We start from the raw sequence: 13,552 nt of genomic DNA on the forward strand, positions 1-13,552 counted from the left end.
ACATAAAAACTAGAAATATTTCTAATATAGTGCCTAGAATATACTGGCTAGTGTGCCGTGCGGAGGGCTCTCTCAATGGGAGGAGGTGTCCGCGCCGGCGATGCCTTCCAACTTTGGCCGCCAGGGGCGCTGCTCATCGTAAAGGTGCCGTCGACGCCGTCGGCCGCCGGCGCGCCCTTGATTTGCCGCAGCTGCGCTGGCCGAGCCATCAGTGGGTTCGAGCGCTTTGGACGCGTCTACGCTGTTCTTTTGTTTTAGTCGTTCTGTTTCTTGCATTCATATGAGATAATTAAATTTGCAACGACTAATGATGCTAAAAATAAAGCATCAGGGCAGGGAAAAGACATGTTTCGTGTCGCTCTGTCGGAGTGGCTACCGCTCAGGACTAGGTTTCTATGTTCGGTGTGCCATCGGACCCTGCGCAGCTTGCGTAGTGGAAGCGGCTGATTAAAAGACAGGACCGCAAGTTGACTTCAACGTGTGTTGTCTGCGAAAAATATTTTGAGGAGAGCTACATCGAGAGAACGTTCAAAGTGACAGTAAACGGCATCGTCAACGAGCTCGCTAGAGATAGACCACGAATTAAGCCCGAAACCGTGCCAACGCTATTCGACCATTATCCGAACCATCTTCTGCCTAAGAAGACATCGAAAAGAAAGTTGAGGAACCTCTGTGACCAACCGGCAGCTAAACGACAAAAACGCAGTGCCGTAATGCCAGTGGTGCAGACGACAGCCATGCACGCACCGTCAAGGATGTTTGACAATGCTTCCAAAGAGCTGGCAGCAGAAGAGCCGAGCTAGAACTCATGCCCGCAGCAGCAGACGTGCAGCTTTGAGCCTCGGGATCCGTTTGACTCAATTTACATACCTGCAACTTGGACCAAATTAACCGAAGCACCTGCTGGATCTGTAGCCTACGCGCGTTATCGAGCCTAAAAAAAAAAAAAAAAAAAAAAAAAAAGAAAAAAAAAAACTTTGTCACTTTGTACATAGAAAAAGTGATAACTTTTGGAAGCCTGAACGCAGTTCTGTGGACACAATAGTGTATATTCTCGGAAAAGAAAAAAAAAACAAACGCGTACAATACAACAATATCTAAAGCTGAATATAGAGCTATATAGGCACTGGAGGGTCTTTGTTCCGAATGTGGCCTGCAACCAGCTGATTCAGGAAGCACATATCATTCATGGGAATATATTTTGCAGAAAAAGTGTCGCTTGACCGTCAACTCTGAAGGGATTAGCTGCGCTTAATGCAAATACCAGCGGAGGCTTACACAAGATGCGCAGAAAGAAGGAAAAAGCATGCAACTAGCCAAATAAATGCTGCAACATTTCTCGCGCTCTGAGAAGAGCTAAGAAAAAACTGGCATGGAGCGCAGAACAAGTGGCTCTATTGAAAGCGCAAAATGAGGAGCTAATCAGTGAGTCTGCGGATGAAGCTTTTTTTTTTTTTTTTTTTTTTTTTTAAATCCCGCGCGTGACCTATACAATTGTGACCGTACAACAACCGCTCGGCTGCTGAAACCGCGAAGCCGAAACTGGTGAAGAAAGTAAAATTAATTATAAATTACTTAGCGGTGGTAAGCGAGAAACCACGTGGAGAATTATACAGGAATATCTAGCGCATCATTAGCAAGTGAAAAAAAAAAAAAAAACCACCAAAAATTGGTATCAGACTACTTTAAAACTATTGCGGTGTCATATGTGCGACCTTTCTCCAAAACCTTTAGCGGTGCATTTCTATATTTTTACTTGTTTATTGTTGCTGTGCCTTTTGGCTCAAATTTTACTATATTGTAGACTTTGTAAAAAAAAAGAATCAGTGATACAATCACCACTTTTGTTTCTTGCCTTTCCTTCTGTTACAAAAGAAAGCACACCGCATAATAATCATTTATGTATGAAGCAACAATTAAGTGACTTCCTAATAAAACAAATGAATAAAGAGTAAGAACAAAAACTGAAGTCAGATTCAGACTGCTTGTGTTTATTGTCGCATATGCGATCTTTGAAAACATGCGCGCGTGCAATATATGTTACGAAAAAGCAAGATCGCTTTTGTTTTCTGTAGCATAAATGTGACGCTATAAAACGTCACTAACCTGATATATATCACCTTAGCAATAAGCATGACTGAATTGCAGAAACGTCGACGTAACCTATCCGAAAGCATGAGGCCCGTATACATATTGACGTTCGTAGCACTTGACTGCGGCATCGCGATATACCATGGACCATAAGAAAAGACCGAAGAGTAAATAAAATTCAAAGTTGGATTAATGAACAGTGTAAAATATTAAGGGTATTTTCTGATACCTGTGTCACACGGACAATAACAGTCGTCGTCGATCCGTTCCGGGTTGCTTATTAGCAAACCATATCCCGTAGGAGCACTCGAGCAGACGACGCTCTGGCGCGTGATTCCTCTGAGCAGCGCCACCAAGCGACAAATAGTGGATATATTGTCTAAACAAATAAGAACATGTTTGAAGCCCACCGTTCCCGTCGTTTTGGTGGCTCAATGGATGAACACCACGCATCTCTTCACTGATGCCACTTAAACATGCGTTCGACTCCTGTGTTTTATTGTTTTTTCTGAATATTTTTTTTTTTTCAATTGTCTTCACTGTAATTATATTCTGCCTTCAGTGAGCGTAGGTTACCTTTAGGTTGCGTTTATAGACACCTTTAAGTAACAATCGGTATGACAACAGTTACACTAAGCAATTACCTTTCCCACAATCATTTCATGCCTCAGTGAGTGTATGTTACCTTTAGGTTGCGTTCACTGACATCTTTCAGCAACAATCGCCCTTTACAGTGAGTGTATGTTACCTTTAGGTTGCGTTCACAGAGATCTTTCAGCAACAATCGCCGTTTAACTCGCTGAAAGCGTCGTCTGTTCCAGTGCGCCTATGGGATATGGTATGGCAATACGCTTCCGGGTTAGATCGCGATTGAGAATATAGTTCCCATAATTCGGGACAACCACTTGGGCTGACTGAGCGCTCACTCAGAAGGAAGATGCATACGATACCTTACATCCGCAATCGCGATGCGTGGATCGCAATCGAGTGGCTCTAGATCAAATAAAATCGTCATCGGAATATTTCATATATTGAATCCGGCCCGGACTCGATCGTTTAATCAAAGATTAACAAACTATTGCAACCAACGTGTCAACTTTAGGTGGTTTTCTCAAAAATCTTCTCTGGCTGGATATCAGGAAGTCAATATGTGTTCTGCTTAAGACCTTATCCGGTTCAGCTGAATAAATAAAACAGATATATGCCAGACATGGACCAGACAGTATTTGTTAAACGCTTCCTCGAGCGCTATTTGAGCGTATGATTTTCTCCGCACAGTACTAGGACAGTATGAATGTCTTCCACCAAGACTGTTTTTAGACACAAAGTGCGCTTAAACCGTCAAGAGACAGGTTTCGCAGTGAAAAGCGCAGCGCGCTATCCGGACCTATATGCCGCCTATGCTGCCGAGGCCGCGAACGCGGAGCGATAGCACCTTAGCTATTGGTAGCGCCGCCCCGCGGTGGCGGCGGGAAGGCATCACCGCGGCGGACACGCCAGCGCGCGCCCTCGGCACACTAGCCAGTATATTCTAGGCACTATATTTCTAAGGTTCCTGTGGCGTTCGTTCAACACATTTATTTATTCAAAAGGGGGAGTAGATATGACGCGGCGTAGCCGAGCGGTTAGCGCCGAACGTTACGTAGCAAGTAGTAGCGAGTTCGAGTCTTACCACTACTGGCGTTTTTTTTTTGTTTTTTTTTTTTACAAATCGATTTTTTTTTTAATCTTTTGTAACGTATTTCTGGTGCTTCGTTATTTTTAGTTTTTACTTTTTAACCGAAGTCCTTTTTTTCGCCGGGCGACGAGCGCAATATATCGACGCTCTCCTTGGTATGAGCGGCAAGTATGCCCCTTTTGTTTACGACGCCTGCAAATAGCACGTTGAAGGTCTTGTTGACGCAGTATATGTTGGTCAGATGTGCCATGATTTAGTGAACAATTGAATGATAATGCGGTTTTCCTTTGGTACTTAGCATATGTATGCTTTTCGTGGCGTACGTAGCTGCGGTCGAGCGGTCAGGTCGCAGTCGAAACCGCAACGGCGGCGATATGTTGGCGCAGAAGTGTGAACGAAGGAGCGTGTCGGCGGTAGCGGATTTCGCTCGCTCATGCCTCCGAATGCTCAAATGGGAACCATCAAGGCACATCTGCTGCTCCAAGCTCGTAATTCAGGCGCTGTAGGTTCAAACAAACTATCCGAGTGCGCAAGAAATGCCTGAGTCGAAACATAACCAAAACTGAAGTGGGCGCCTGTGGCGCCTCCAAGTATATTTTTGTATTTGCCTTGCAACGTTTACGTTGTCTTTTCGCCGTCGTTCACGTATGATAAAAGCCTGTTATCATGTTTGAGAAAAAATGTACTACCGCATTCAAACATGCAACGTAATTCGCATTTGTCAGCCTCCGGGATCCCTAGCGCGCCATGTGATTTGTAGTTGCGAGCCTCGGCCGTTTGGCTGTGGTGGCGGTACCTGTATTTCTGTTATTCTTCTTTACTACCTTATAACAGCTCTGTTTTCAGTAAGAGTGGTCTTTTTGTAATCGGGAACTGGCATTCTATCGATGCAAACCCACTTCCTTTCTCTCTTTAGTGTTCCTTTAAGGATATTGTTATGTGGTGGCATGACAAGCGATGGAACACGGCGACACAGCAGAAACGAACGACATGATGACATGACGATGAAATATGCTTTAATGGCCAGTGGGCCTGGCGCGAGCGCTTCGCCCCGCGCCACTGCCCGCTTCGTCATCTTAGTAGCATTACCCGGGGCCACCGAGCGATCGTCCAGATCGATTGCTAGAAATCCAATGCATGACGTGACGATGAACACAGATACAGGATTGGGACATGAAACACTGGACACCACAATGAATGCGAAGATGGGAAGAATGCTTGCACCGGAGCATCAAGTTCAATCTTCACCGTTTGCCAAAGGCTATAGGGCTCATGGACACGCCGAACGGCTTGGGCGGGGTTGCTGTCTTCGCTCGAGTGGTCGTGAGGTCGCTTCGTCGTGGGGTCGGCTTTGGGCTCTTCCTGGTCGTCGTGTGTTGTGGTCAGGGCTGGGGACAGCAGCTGGTCGGGTCTGAGCAAAAAGAGCTGGGCGGAAATCTCCATGGGCTTTTGGCAGATCGGCCCTGCGTACGGTTGGCTTCGACGGTGCAAGGCGAGGATGGGGATGAACTGCACCTCCAACCAAATGTTATGTGGTGGCATGACAAGCGATGGAACACGGCGACACAACAGAAACGGAACGACATGGTGACATGACGATGAAATATGCTTTAATGGCCAGCGGGCCTGGCACAAGCGCTTCGCCCCGTGCCACTGCCCGCTTTGTCATCTTCGTAGCAATATGACATAATAGCATAGGCTACCAGGCCACATATAAAGCCCCGTTTTAACCAAGCCATGTGAACATGCCTGCATGGCCTAAGGGTAATGTGAATACGAGGGCCCTGGCAGGCTGATTCTGATCATCATCATCATCAGCTGCAATATACCCACTGCAAGGCGAAGCCTCTCCCATTTTCCTCCAATTAGCCTGGTCCTGTGCTAGCTGCATCCACTTAACCCCTGCAAACTTCTCAAATTCATCCACCCACCTGACTTTCTTCCACCCTATGCTTCGCTTTCCTTCCCTTGGGATCTAGTTGGTTACTTTTGCAGACTATCGATTATACTGTATTTGCACTACATGTCCTGCTCATGCCCATTTCTCCTTGATTTCGACTAAAATGTCAGTAACTCGAGTTATTTCTCTGACCACTCTGCACGCTTCCTTTCTCTTGATGTTACACGTACCATTTTCCATTCCATAGCCCTCTGTGTTGTCCTCAACTTAACTAGAACCTTTTTCGTTAGCCTTCATGTTTCAGCCCCATAGGTGAGTACTGGTAAGATGCAACTGTTATGCACTACTTTCCTCTTGAGCAAGATCAGTAAGTTGCTAGTCACGATATGAGAGCCTTCTGATATCACCCTCCTATATGAAAGGAAAGGCTCCAGTTGGCAGCTCCTGCCAAGCATAACATTAGGCAAACCTACATCTAGTCAGTGTGCACCCATGTAAACCGCTAGCTACTGCCTGACAGTGTGATACTCGTCTTTCACTCAATACTGGTGCTGGCGCCGGATTTTTCGGTGAACGAGGCCTTTAACGTTGTCGCATTAAAAGGACACTGGCAGAGAAAGAAGCCACACACGGTGCTACACATAGCGCTTTGTGTGCCTTCTTTCTCTGTCCGTGTTCTTTTTGCTTGTTTTTTCCATTGAAGTGCTATTCGCTATGTAAATGGCTGCCTTATGCCTATTTGTTGCTGGAAACTTTCTATTCTGTCAATAAGTGAAGTGTGATAGGCATGAATGGCTTCCTCGAACAGTTGCTGCACATTACATTGGCCTTGTTTGAGATTCTTTCGATAGTGATAAATGCTCGACCCATGCATCAGCTTTGATTTTGTGTGTGTCTAAACTTGGAAGCCTTCTCTAACACATAGCTGCGCTTTTCCTGCATAGCACACCTGTTGCCTGTGTAGCCCATAGCATAGCCATTCTAATGGGCCTGATACAATTTTTTTCTTACATTTATTTTCCTGAAATGTACACTGCATAAAGAGTGCAATATTTGTTGGACTCACTGGTGCTTTACAACGTGGCATGCTCAATGCTAGTTTTGTGAACTCGCTAATGGCAGGCATGTGGCTGATTGGTTGCAGTGGCAGCAGTCCAAATAATGTATCAAAGAGCGAGAACAAGCACAAAAAAAATACTTCTGGTCCAAACTGGAAAATCCTGCTATGAAGTTGCACGAGCCGTGCTGAGCTTTCTGTACCATAGTGGTGGCCTATACATGGCCTCAACTCCTTTGCAGTGGAATAGAAGCTACAAGTTCACTTCAATGCATTCACGAGTTGGTCATACAAATCTAGGTGCCATTGTCTTGTTTACATAGCTCCCACTCCATTGTCAACAAATTACTAGAAGTATTGTGCCAAAGTGTCTGTGTTGTATCTGAAATATGTTGTACTTGGAACTTGCAAGTCATTAAAGTACAGAGTTTGATGCTTTGTTGCTCCCAACATTATCACTTCTAAAGGGGCACATGGTTCCTCTACAAAGTGAACCTGCCCCTCTAAGCACAGAGTGTTCATTTTTGCAGCAACAGCTATCGTCAGGAGAGGCCGGTGTGCCCACCACCTCCTGGATGCCTACTAAGTACTATGTGTGCCAGCCAGCTAATGATGAATATTAACCCCCATTGACAAGGCTGGGCAGTGTCCCTCGCAGAAGTCGGTAAGGCAACTTCGGAGAGCATTGTTTGCCGGCACAGGTAATAGAAAAACTGCCTTAATTTGAGGCTTTCTCTTCCACTGAAGCGATTTCTTTTAAATGCAAAATTGTGACATTATGATGGCAGAAGATTTTGCAGGAATTTATTTTACCAGTAGGCATCCAGGAGTGCACATGAAATGTCTCTCCTGGCCACAGCTGTTGCTGGCTAAGAACTGTCTGTACTTCAAGCAGGGACATCATCGTGTAAAGGGGCCTTGTGCCCCTTAACGGTGCTAGTACTGAGAGCAATAAACCATCAGACTTAGCCTCAGCCCCTAAAAAATTTCACGCCTATACCTTGCTGACAATGAATTAGGAGTTATGCAAACAAGTAGTAACACAGCCAGAAATTTTTTTTGGGTGGACGTTATACGTCGCTGGTTGAAAAAAAAAAATCCTAAAGCAGGAGAAGGATATAGCAATCGGAAAATTTCGGTGGCGTGTTCCAACACCAAAACAACTCCACTGGCTATGACCCTGCAAACAAGGCAATGGATGCCAGACCTGTGTGACCAGCTTATGAATGCACTGAAGCAGTGCACTTGCAGCTTCCACCCATTGCAAAAAAGTTATGGTCAAGTACAAGCTACTACTGAGGTACAAGAAGCTAGGCAGGGTTTGTTTGGGGGAAATTCAAGTTTTGCCTTTAGAGTAAATGTTATAGTGCTTTTAACACTGCCTTTTCATTCTAGAAGATTTTTAATATATATTTTTTGTTTAAGTTGGTTTTTAAGGAAAGGAAGGTACAGTGTCTCACTCCTCTGCGGACACCTACACTTAATTGTACAAGTAATGGCATACAATAAGAGGTACATATGTCATTGGTTCGAATCCTTATTGCAAACTAGCCTTCAACTTGACCAGCAGATGGATGCAGAATGGGAAGCGAAATGGTATGGCACCACCCTGAACACTGCACAAAGAACGGCTGTGTCACAGTGTTGATTTGAAAACACATGCACGTTTTGCAGACAACTGCTTTGCTGCACAATGGATTGATGCTACGACAAAACCTTTCAGTACAAACTTATCTTATGTCCAGTTTTTCCTGGCATTCCTTTTAATGTGCAACTTCTTCCCTGAACACATTTCTATGCCAGCTGCAGATAGGCAGACAGAGCATACTCTTCTGGCACTTCAAGGCATTGGTATGTCTCCCTTCCTCTTCCACTTTTTCTTTTTTCTTTCCTTCTCACAGATTGTGATGTAAATGCTGGCTGAGCCATTCAATGATGCAATGACCAAGCTGAAGCAAGATCCTTGATATATGCTACGGCCTACTTAAATATTTGATCAACACTTATAATTTCCCCTACAGAGTTTTTCCTCACTTCCTGTGAATATCTGGTCATTCCTTCACAGACTGCAAGCATGCAAAGAGGTGCTGTATGTGGGCATGTTTAAATATTTGGGCATGCTGCATTGTAATTAGTAACATTAAACTACTTATCAGCAATTTTTACACAAAGATCAAGCTGCAAATCAAGCATGGCCGCCCCATGTGCTATGTGAAGAACAATGAGTACAATGGCAATGAAGTATGTGCATGTCAGTGAGAAATGCAGTAGCAGTAAAAAAAAAAAAGTAGAAAAAAATTTTTAATGGACACACAACACACTCTCACTTTTAAACCAGTACACCACTTCTGACAATCTCAAAGTCGGCAGAGAGTCAACAAAGCAGTAACATTTCTCAAAAAAAAAGGAACAAACAAACAAAAGGACACAAAACGATGCAACGTTTCTTTCAGATGCGAACTCTGATGTCTCTCTTGGCTCACCGCCCGCGCTCCTTGCTCGGCATTAGGGGACTGGACAGGGATACCACGGCGAGCAGAGGCAAACTTGTCACTTGATCTTCGTGAAACAGAACTCCAGGTCGTAGATTCCAACAGCTTGTTCCCCTTTCTCATCATAATCAGCCCACTGATTGTCCTCGAACTCGACGTCTACAAACACAGTTCCGCTTCCCGTTGCTTCAGCGCTGAAGCCATCTCTGGCATCGAACGCAACTGGTTCAGCTCCACGGCACTCGAATACGGCAACGGTAGCAAAGCTGGATGCATTATCGGCGCTGTAGGTCTGTAACTTGTCATTCAGAATATCGATGCTGTTTTCCCTGCTGCACAGCCTGCACTTCAGGACCAAGTTGGCATTTGCACGTCTCCCCCTCATAGCAGTTTTGTTGGCCGCCTCGACCGTCTGCCAAGAAGTCGTTTCTTCTCCACAATTCATGCATTTTAACTTAAGGCGCCACACACAGTCACGACTCGGCGTGAAACCTGTAATGTTGTCCAGATTAGCACGTAGCTGTAAGTCAATCTTGACCATTTCTGGACGCTTAAGACTAATCTCGTGGCAAAGAACGTTCGAACAGTCAATTAAGACTAAGCCCGTCCAAAAAAATCCAACACCGCTGGCTTACACTGTTCCACATTGGCTGATTAGGCTGATCACTGATCACTTTTTAACAGCGCGCGACAACCACCGCCAATTACAGGGTTACAGCAATTATGCCACGAATGCTTGAAGACATGTTGAACCAAATTACTAGACTCAACCTTATTTTAACTATGAAACTCGACTTTAAGACCTTACCACTTTTGAAGACTACAAGACTGTGGCGGCACCTGTAATCTCCCCACTCGGCCATGTCATGTGATTTTGTGACGTCACACAACCTGACGGCCAACCAACGCATGACCACGTCACCTGCCAACTGCCACCTTCCAGATTAATGCTCGTCATATTTTATTTTTTTCTCGCAACGCTCACGACGCTGGATTTTGTGGAGAACGGGGCTTTTAAAGCAATCGCCCTAAGAAATACATTTAAGAAACGAGAGTCGAAAACATTGGTACTGGCAAGACATTTAATCGTGATCACTGTATCAAGCGCTGTCACAGGAAAACAATGTCTAAGACTCCCATGTTTATTGGCCGCTGTGGTGTTTAATGCCTGCTTTTAGCGTGCATTTAGGCGGCAAGTTCTGCAAGCACGCGGAAAGGCTGCATAGAGATTCTTATGGTAAGCTAAGAAATAATTGTTAATTGTTATTAATTAGTTATGTCGACAAGAAATTAATACTGTCACCATCTTATATCCTGATCGTTATATGATTATAAAAAATAAAGAAAGAAAACCACATCCCGCGATCCACCTCACCAACAGCATGCGGTTGATTTTTCTCCTACTTTGTAATAAATTGGCATTCAGGGATAAAAAAAAATTGCAGTATTAATTTCCAATAACAGCAAAAAATAATAACAACTGAAAAGATGGACACATTTCCTCATGCTTTTCTTGGTTTCACTGACTCTTCCTTTGTACGCATGTAATAACGAGTCCCTAATTTCCCTACAGTTGTCTGCGATTTCTATGCTGTATAAATATTCAGAAAAAAAAAAAACGGCGCATTTTGCGCTTTGCACGAGAATTAGAGTTTCTGTAAACGTATTTTCTTGCAAAAGAGAATTCAAGAAAGCTTAATTACGGAAATATTTTCTCAATAACCAGATTTGTTCCCGAATTTGAACCCAAATATACCGTCCGGTTTTCCCCTCCGAATTCTGCACAAAACAAAAATAAAAGACAAGAGACCTTAAATATACAGCAAACATAGTTTTGGAATAGAGAGGAATTATTTCAATAACGTTTCCCTACGAGCTTTGCGGGGTGCCCTGCATGACACGCATGTTAACTTGAGCGCATGGCATCAAAATTAGGTGCAATAGTTGTGCCTTATTATTATTGACACCTTTTGCTTCTTGCAGGGTGGTGATTCATGTTTTACTTGAAGTTCTGGCACAAATGTTAATTTCTCATGGAAACGACTGATTAATTATTTCAAGTAATCAAATTTAAGGTAAGATAATTTTTATAGCTCTCCAAAGTCTTTACAGAGAAAAGGGGCGTCTAACTTCATATGATGCCCGCGGCCGGACACGGCGCGAGGCGACGCACGTATATGCACTTGTGCAAGCACACACACAGTGACCATATCGGCACGTTATCACGACGAGTAAAGACTAATTCGCTAACTAATTATTTGTTGGCTTGAAGAGAAAAGTATCAATGCAAAAGTTGCAGATCGCTTTGAAAAGCGGTTAACTACGTTGTTTCCATCATACGCGATTAACGTAGCTATATTTGTTTGTCTACAAAGAAAACTGTCACGTGACCAGCTACTACATTAAAACACTCACCCAGTGCGCACGCAAAGATTCATCCAAGAGAGCGCTGCAGAGAAAAGCGGATTTTGTTACCTGGGATGCGTCTCGGACTCGCCGCGGTGGCACAGTGGCTAAGACGCTCGGCTACTAAACCGGAGTTTCGTGGTTCGAACCCGACTGCGACGACCGCCTTTAGATAGAGGCGAAACGCAAATGCGTCCTTGTGCTGGGCTATGTCGGTGTACGCTAAAGATCCCTAGGCGGTAGAAATTATTCTGTAGCCCTCGACTAAGCACCTCTTCTTTCGTTCCCACCTTCCTCCCTTCCCTTACTGCACGGTTCAGGTGTCCACAGAACAAGTGTGACAGATACTGCGCCTTTCATTTCCTGTACACCAATTCGCATATTTTTACTTTTCTCTCAGCATTGATGTGACGCAGCTATCACGAGAAAGCTTTTTTTTTATTGCGCGAAGTATATCGCTTTCGACAGTAATGTATCGATATATATATATATATATATATATATATATATATATATATATATATATATATATATATATATATATATATATATATAAATGCTATGAAGCATGGTGAAAACAAGGTTGGCTAGCTTTTTTTTTTGAGTCATGGAAATGCAACCTTTTTATTGGCACATTGTTCCTCAAGCAAATAATCAGAAAGTTAATTAGTATCTAATAATCATCAACTTTCGCGAGCGAAACAATGCAGCAGACTAGGCGACTCTGTACATCTCTTAGTTTGTATCCTGCAAAATGAGGGACACCGACCATGCCGATTGTGTGTTTAGTTGAGTATATTGTCCCTTTAATACTGTCAAGTTTTCGGATTGGTGGCCGAAAATCGCCGACCTCTTTCGTTTTTAATTTTCGTCGTCGAAGCCTCTCCACTGTGCATACTATAGCACAACCACGGCCTGACTTGAGCGCCGCCGCTGAAGTCCGGTATTGGCAGAACCAACATAAGTGGTGTTGCGTCCGGACGGCGGCTTCAAAGGGACATCTGGCCAAGTGCCTTTCGAAGAGGCCACAGTGAACGACTTCCTGTGCCACGCATTCTCTTCGGTCCTTGTTTCGACGTGTATCGGGAATTTATGACTGTCTGCGCCTTCTCCGCCCAAAAAAGAGAAACACACAGAGCAGTTGGCGCCGATCTTACAAGAACTGCGTTTACGCGGTGCTGTCTAACTGCTCGGTTTTCGTCACTTCGCGCCGCGGCCGAGACGCGACTCCGGGGCCATTTGCCGTGAAGCGGAGCGGACGGAGCCGGCGGCGCAGCCCTTTCCAAGGGTTTCGGATACCACCTCCAAGGAGCGGCCGCTTCCGCCGCGGTCATAAATTTTAACCCGCGTCAAGCTGCCCTTTGACCGTGGGCGTTCCTCTGGACTCTCTCCCACAGTTACGTGATGTGACGTGCGTTCCTAGGGACTCTGTGTGGGGACCTGGGGAACTTTTTCGGTAGATATACCGAGCTCCATCGTATGCGAGCTCTCTCTCACTGTGAACCTGGAACATGTAACCTCTTGTATAAAGTCTCTTTCTCTTCTCCTCTCAACTGAGCCTCTCGCTTCTTCGAGCACGACACCAACACCGGAGGTATACCGGAGGAGCCGATGGCGTCGCTAACCAAGTCCCAACAGTGGATGGCAGCTCGGTGGGATGAGCCGGCGTCAGCTATCCTGGTGTGGTGAGTGCCGCGTGTTTGTCTCTCGATTCGCCAGATTGTCTAGCGCAGGGAGTCGTTAGTCGAGTTTGGTGCAATTTAATTATTGCAGAAAATTTTGTTGTCACAGGCCAAGAATTGGGTGGTTTGAGCACAAAATTTATCAGGGAGCAAACGACGCAGAGTGCAAAGTCAGGATGGACAAGCTTAAAGTCCGAGACCTTCTTGAAATCTGCCAGGAGTTGGGCATATCAGTTGGCCCAACAA

General features: G+C 44.7%; 1 protein-coding gene and 1 pseudogene across 7 annotated transcripts in view; both read right to left on the bottom strand.

The window, feature by feature from the left end:
* LOC146205270 (organic cation transporter protein-like) overlaps positions 1-13,552 on the bottom strand; it is a 104,328-nt gene that overhangs the window by 59,786 nt on the left and 30,990 nt on the right. The window lies entirely within an intron of this gene.
* Positions 9,010-9,905, bottom strand: LOC146205273 (CXXC motif containing zinc binding protein pseudogene; annotated as a pseudogene).

This window comes from Amblyomma maculatum, chromosome 1, assembly GCF_055883805.1.
Source record: "Amblyomma maculatum isolate TAMU_Amacu chromosome 1, ASM5588380v1, whole genome shotgun sequence".
NCBI classification, from domain to species: Eukaryota; Metazoa; Arthropoda; class Arachnida; order Ixodida; family Ixodidae; genus Amblyomma; species Amblyomma maculatum.